The 7520-nt window shown below is 37.7% G+C and overlaps 1 pseudogene; it reads left to right on the top strand.

The window, feature by feature from the left end:
• Nucleotides 1-5814: 5814 nt before the first annotated feature.
• On the top strand, nt 5815-6467 carry LOC100450692 (large ribosomal subunit protein uL1-like; annotated as a pseudogene).
• Nucleotides 6468-7520: the final 1053 nt, after the last annotated feature.

Raw genomic sequence — 7520 nt, 5'->3', positions numbered from 1 at the left:
ACCAGCCACACGCTGTTGAGAGCTTAAGCATATTTTTTCTACAATCCTCCTTTATGCTAGAAACAGAGATGTCAGTTAGGGAACTATTATTGTAATCTGAGCACGTCGAGATGCACTTAAACCTTACCAGTTCTCAAGTGACAACTGAGACGAAGAAATGAGGCCCTGTTGAGCATTAGATCTAGGGAACAAAAAGAAGGAAGCATTAAAGATGTAGTTTGGAAGGCTGGAAGAAATAGCAATACCATTGTTAAGAAAGAGCACTTGTCTGGGAGAAAAATGGTTGGCATTGGAAATGAGAGATATAAGGTGATAATAAAGCATGTTGTGGGAACAGGTGGAAATATAGAGTTGATGTGTCAGAACTAGAAATGAAGACTGGGAGCTACTAGAATAGGAGCAATAGCTGAACACCGCATTCATCAAGATGCCTCTCTGCCCAAGAAACTGTAATGTCTACCTGGGTTATCAATTTTAACACTGTCATAATAAGTTCCAATCTAGGCATCAAACTTCTTCCCTCACCACTTCCTAAGACAGCCCAGACTTCTCTCCATCCTCACATCTTTATGCCTTTACCCACCCTCTGCTTTTGCTTGCTGTTTCTTTCATCTGGAGTGTTTTCCGTCTTTCCTTGGCATATATCTTACCCATCTTAAAACCCACCTTATCCATAAAACCCTACCCTAGGCCCAAATTATATAAATATGACAGATACATAAATTCTTTCTACAGTTGGGGTTAGTATTTGCTATTGTATTCACCCTTTATTTCTTCACGTGGTTAGTTTTATCTTCCCAGATGAATTTATTGGCAGTAGTAGTGTAACTGAAAGAGCACTGGGCTTGGAATCTAGAATTCTGACTCCAAATCATATTCAGCTACTTACTAGTTTCATGGTGCAGTGCAAGATATTTTGGAATTTGGTTTTCTTATCTATGAAATAAGGATTGTGGTCCTTAACCTGCAAGTTTATTGTGAGGATTATGTGAAATGATATGATAGAGCTCTTTATATGGACAACAAAACCACTCTAATTATAATTTTTTTAAAAATGTGTCAAATTGGCTAGGCCATGGTACCCAGATATTTGGTCAAATGTTAATCTAAATGTTTCTGTGAAGATTTTTTTAGATGAGATTAAAATTTAATTAGTAGACTTTTAATAAAGAAGATTACCTTCTATAATGGGAGTGGGTATCATCCAAACAGTTGAAAGCTTCAGTAGAAACACTGACCTCTCTGGAAGGAGGTAAATTCTGCCTGCATACTGTCTTTGAACTCTAATTGCAACCCTTCCCTGGGTCTCCAGCCTGCTAACCTACCCTGAACATGTTGAACTTGCCAGTCTTCACAATCGTGTGAGCCAATTCCATCTCTTTTTCTCGCCACACACATGAGCATGCGTGCACGTACACACACACACACACACACATACCCTTTTAATTCTGTTTCTCTGGAGAACCCTAATAAGCTAGTTTAAGCAGAAAGGGGAGAGATTTATTACAGAGTATTAGGTAGAATAAAGAAGTCCCAGGAAGTCAAGGGAACTGATTTTGGATTCTGCATAGCCAAGAACAATAAAGCCAGAAGAAACTCCCAATTATAACACCTGCAAATTTCTAACTGCAAGGAATTTAAAATGCAGTTTTTAGCTTACCAGTATTTAGTATACAGGAAGGCAGTTTCAAACTGGGTTCATCATGGGGTTCAATAAACTGATTTGCAGTATTTACTCTAGATGGTACACATAGGAGGAATTTGCATTGTGCCTGACATTAGAAGTACACCATATGACTGCAGAGTTATAACCTTTTTAGTGTAGTGATCACATGTTATTCTCCTTAGCATCCCCCGAAAGTCTCAAACTTCCTACATCCAGGTCACAAATTCTCTGATAAGCCACCTTCACTTTTGTTCTATATTTCTTCTATCTTTCTTCAACATTCCTTTTTTTTATTATTATACTTTAAGTTTTAGGGTACATGTGCCCAACGTGCAGGTTTGTTACATACGTATACATGTGCCATGTTGGTGTGCCGCACCCATTAACTCGTCATTTAACATTAGGTATATCTTCTAATGCTATCCCTCCCCCCTCCCCCCACCCCACAACAGTCCCCAGAGTGTGATATTCCCCTTCCTGTGTCCATGTGTTCTCATTGTTCAATTCCCACCTATGAGTGAGAACATGCAGTGTTTGGTTTTTTGTCCTTGCGATAGTTTGCTGAGAATGATGCTGTCTCACTATTTTAAAATGCAATTTCTTCCTAGGCAAAATTCCATTTCTGAAATAATATTTTAGTCACTGTTTAAGTAGTGGGCTCCATATCACTGTTTTTATAATAATATTTGTATCAAATGTTAGATTTGGTTATTTTCTCATTTCCGGGTCAATTGATTTCAAGTGTGGAATAGACTGATGTAGTAATTTTCACAGCATGTTCTATTGCAAAAGCTAATATTGGTGAGCTTGGTAATTTAAAAAGAATAAAAGAGAATACATGTATATTTTAATTACTAACACAGTTAATCAAGATTCAGAGCAGAGAGTAAGAGATTTTGAGTCAATTCAATAATCTCTTCAGATTTTTTTCATGAAGAAATGAAATTCTTTGTATCTACTTATCTGATCTTTCTTTGTGGACCTGGTAAGTTGGTTGGTCTGATGAAAGTATTACAGTTGTATCATAAAGGTCTAAAGACAGTCATGATAATAGTTGAATGGCTAACATAACTGAGTCCTCTATTGCATGCTAGACACCGACTTAAATATTTTACACATATGATTAATTTTCATTCTCACCACAGCTCTATGAAGAGACAGACAAATCTAGACAAATCCTCCCCACTTTACACATGAGTAAACCGAAGCCCTTGAGGGTTAAATAACCTGCCCAAGGCCTTACAAAGAGCAGAACAGGATTAGAGCCTAGATATCAGGCTCCGAAGTGGGACCCCCTAACCACTACCTTCTAGTCTTTATTCTTGATTGAACAGCATTATTACTGGAGAACATTTATTTTTGGTTCCCATATGTATGTTTTTTTTTTTTTGAGACAGAGTCTCACTCTATAGCCTCGGCTGGAGTGCAGTCACGCAATTTTGGCTCACTGCAACCTCTGTCTCCTGGGTTTGAGTGATTCTCGTGTCTCAGCCTTCCGAGTAGCTCAAATTACAGGCTTGCACCACCACGCCCGACTAATTTTTGTATTTTTAATAGAGATGGGGTTTCACCATGTTGCTCAGGCTGGTCTCGAAATCCTGACCTCAGGTGATCCGCCCGCCTTGGCCTCCTGAAGTGCTAGGATTACAGGCGTGAGCCACCGTGCCTGGCCTCCACATGTATGTTTTTGCTTTAATCGGCAAGACAAATAAGAATTGGTAGACCATGGCGTCTAAAGATTTTTATTTATTATCTATATATGAAAGTTGCTCACCTGATCACTTTTTACTTTTTCTAGTTTTTTTTTTTTTTTGCCATTCACTTTAATGTATTTTAGCTTTTTTTCCCTTTTCCATTCAAATATGAACATAGTATATGTGGTCCTAGACAAGTAGAGCCATCTGACTCCATCAGCCCCTGCACAGGAGAAACTGGGTGTATATGCTCTGATGGGTGAAGCTGGAGGCTCTTTGAGGAGCAATTGGAGGAAAATTCTGAAAACCTGCCACAGAGGGCAAGCAAGGGAGTACAGTGTATATTTGGAGATAACTGTGTTCATATCAAGTGAAATAAAGGTTGGAACAACAGAGGAGCGTATCACACAATAGATATATCAGAGTGAATTTATTAGATGATTGTGGGAATTTCCTCAATGTGGGAAGAAGGACCTCATTTAAAACTATATTGAACTTGGGGGGCAGGATTTCAGAAAATTTTTGAGTTTTCTTAGAATTATATAAAGCATCACTATTTAAGGAAAAACATTTTAGTATGAAGCTTAAGTCTGGATCTAAATTATTTCATAAGTGCTAAATACATGTCACATACCTACTCTTGTGTTAGGTATTATGAAATTTATAAAAGACATTTAAAGTCTCAACACTGATTATAAACTGAAACAAAAATATAGTAACAAAATGCCTTTTTTTCTCTGAAAAGTTCTTATTATTTTAAGTCTAAAAGTGTTGGGTTTAAAAAATGAAAGCCTATATGACTAGAAATGAGAAGAGACACTATTTAAATTGTTCTCTCTTCTCTATGTCCTGAGAGATTAATTATCTGTCATTTTCTTTGATAAGTTTACCTGCTTTTGATGATCCTAACAGAAGAAGCACAACAATGAGGAGAGCAAAAGTTTTCCATGGTTGCACTACAGAATCTCCATCTGCAAATTATACGGTTGTTTGAATTAGCTAGTCATTCTTCGCGTTTTCTGAAAAGAGGAATGAGAATGAGAAAGAATAGCAATTCAAAACTATGAATCCACTACTTTTAATATTGCATGTAACCTGGAAATTGAAGTTCTGGGAGTACATTATCAAGAGAGAGACTTCAATGCAGAATAGGAAAAGAAACATAATTAATCTCTAGAGGGTAGTTCTCATCATTTAGTTGGCTTGCTGTAGTGGACTCAGACAATATATACAAGTAATGCTGAATGATACATTGGGTGTCTGCCAACCCTTCAAGCAGAATTTTCTGACCTCTGGGAGAAAAAGTCTTTTGTGTGTAGGCTTTTGCTCTTTTTGGAGCAGAGAATCTCGTTTTATCTGCTATCTGTGCCTCAGCAGGAAGTATGTCTGTTAATTTCAGAATGTGTACAATGATAACATTGTGAGAGAGATGGTTCAAAGAGAGAATAGTGGAGTTTTATTTTTTTTAACAAAAATAATGTAATATTTTGAAGTTTATCTAGGAAGAATCCACATGTTTGGTGTTGTAATATTGAACTGCTACACAGTTCTTTAAAATGAACCAAATTTTATACTCCCAGGAAACACAGTAGAAAAGAATTGATTTGCCCTATTTTTAACTATGAGAAAACTCTGACAAAGAGTTTTCAGCTGACTTGCCCCAGAGCAAAATGAAAGAAACCCAAATACTTTGGAATGCCTGGCTTACTGTTATTGATCTAACCATTTGTTTATCTACTTGCCTATTACACTTTAATTATGGTGGCTAGGTACACTCCTAGGTACCATACATTTCATCCACAGAAGGACTATCTTTCCAAGCAAGCCTGATGAGAATAGTAGAGCCTGGCATTCTGAATGATTATCCCTGAAAGCTAGCAAATAGAAGGTATGTTACCTCAGTACAAAAATGAACGAGAGCCGGATGCTGTTTTCAAGATTAAATCGTGATATTCTGGGCATGAAAACTAAAATTGAAATCCCCACTTCTACTTTTATTCCCTCTCTATTCTTCCTTCCTAATTTTTCCGAGAAACCCTAGGCCCTCATGCTGGTACCTCTTTAATCTTAAGGGCTTCCTCCTGAGTTGTCTCACTCAGAGATCTGAAATCCTATCTAAATAACTTCAATTCTGGTCTTTATCCCTTCTTTCATCAAAACTTAGCTGTCCTCAATCAATACCCTCAGGATATTGCTGTGTAGCAGGTGGTCTAATCTGCTAAAAGTGTAAATGGATTTAAACACCTTTCAAACCACATCATTTTTCCCATAGGCTTGTGTGTACCTTAACTACCCTAGAGGTTATATCTCTTGTTACAGATGTCCAGACTGAATGAAAATTTTACTTCCCATCTCCTTTCTCACTCTGGGCCCTTTCCATATTGTTTTCTCTATACAAAATAAAATGTTAAAGAAAAGGCAGACTCTTTTCCGGTTAGCGCTGCGGCAGAAGCCATGACCAGCAAAGTCTCTCGCGACACCCTGTAGGAGGCAGTGCGGAAAGTCCTGCACGGGAACCGGCGCAAGCGCCGCAAATTCCTGGAGACGGTGGAGTTGCAGATCAGCTTGAAGAAGTATGACCCCCAGAAGGACAAGCGCTTCTCGGGCACCATCAGGCTTAAGTCCACTCCCCGCCCCAGGTTCTCTGTGTGTGTTCTGGCGGACCAGCAGCACTGAGACGAGGACAAGGCCGTGGATATCCCTCACATGGACATCGAGGCGCTGAAAAAACTCAACAAGAATAAAAAACCGGTCAAGAAGCTGGCCAAGAAGTATGATGCGTTTTTGGCCTCAGAGTCTCTGATCAAGCAGATTCCAAGAATTCTCGGCCCAGGTCTAAATAAGGCAGGCAAGTGCCCTTCCCTGCTCACACACAACGAAAACATGGTGGCCAAAGTGGATGAGGTGAAGTCCACAATCAAGTTCCGAATGAAGAAGGTGTTATATCTGGCTGTAGCTGTTGGTCACGTGAAGATGACAGACGATGAGCTTGTGTATAACATTCACCTGGCTGTCAACTTGTTGGTGTCATTGCTCAAGAAAAACTGGCAGAATGTCCGGCCTTATATGTCAAGAGCACCATGGGCAAGCCCCAGCGCCTATATTAAGGCACATTTGAATAAATTCTATTACCAGTCCAGAAAAAAAAAAAAAAAGGCAGAGTGGGAATTTGCACGTAGATTATATTGGTTGGAAAGTATTATGCAACCATTTCTTGAGAATTTTTTCTCTCCTTGATTAGGTGGTAAACTCCTGGAAGTAGTGTCTACTGTTTTTATTACTGTCATTATTATTAATCTTGTTCAACTTTTATGAATCAAAATAATTTTACCAAAAATTAAATTATGAAAAATTTAATTTCTTGCTATTAAATTCATTTTTGTTTTCATTCCACACATATTTATATTCATATATTTACATATTTATTTATATAATTATAATTCATGTTTTTAAATTATTGTGAATGTTTCACTATAATATTATTTAGATACATGTGGGCATATTGTTAGGTAATGCATGTATCAGTGGGAATTGATCTAAAGTTTATTTTGCATATTCAGGACTTTCAATGACATGCACATAACTAGTGTTCAGTTAAAATGTTTCATTGAATAAATGTTATTCCAGTAGGCTGAACTGTATCTCCAGGTTAACTGGCCTTTTACTCATTTCTAGCATATTTATTGTTTGTATGTACTGGCTGGAGTTTATCTGTTGGATATAGATGGGGAGTTACCGAGTTGTGGGAAAACCAGAAAACAAGGCAGAAATAATTAGAAGAGCACTGATGTGCACCAGAAAATGTTAATCAGGCTGGGCATGGTGGCTCACACCTATAATCCCAGTACTGCGGGAGGCCAAGGCAGGAAGATAGCTTGAGCCTAGGAATTCGAGACTAACTTGGGGAACATAGTGAGACTCTGTCTCAATAAAAAATAAATAAATGTTTAATCAGATTACTACTGTGTTTGCAGAGTGTATACATTTTCAAACAATGGTTTTGAAAAGACTGCTCTGATATATAAAGTTGGGAAGTGCTGCTGCTCAGATATATAAGATTTCCCAATTAATTCCTTTTCCTCTATATTTTCGACAATTTTTTAATAAAAGTATCCTCATGATAAAAATTATGATGAATAATTGTTTTGATTCTCTGTAAG

Source organism: Pongo abelii, chromosome 4 (genome assembly GCF_028885655.2).
Source record: "Pongo abelii isolate AG06213 chromosome 4, NHGRI_mPonAbe1-v2.0_pri, whole genome shotgun sequence".
Lineage (NCBI taxonomy): Eukaryota > Metazoa > Chordata > Mammalia > Primates > Hominidae > Pongo > Pongo abelii.
The sequence above is the reverse complement of the archived record's forward strand: the minus strand, read 5'-3'. Positions and strand labels throughout refer to the sequence as shown.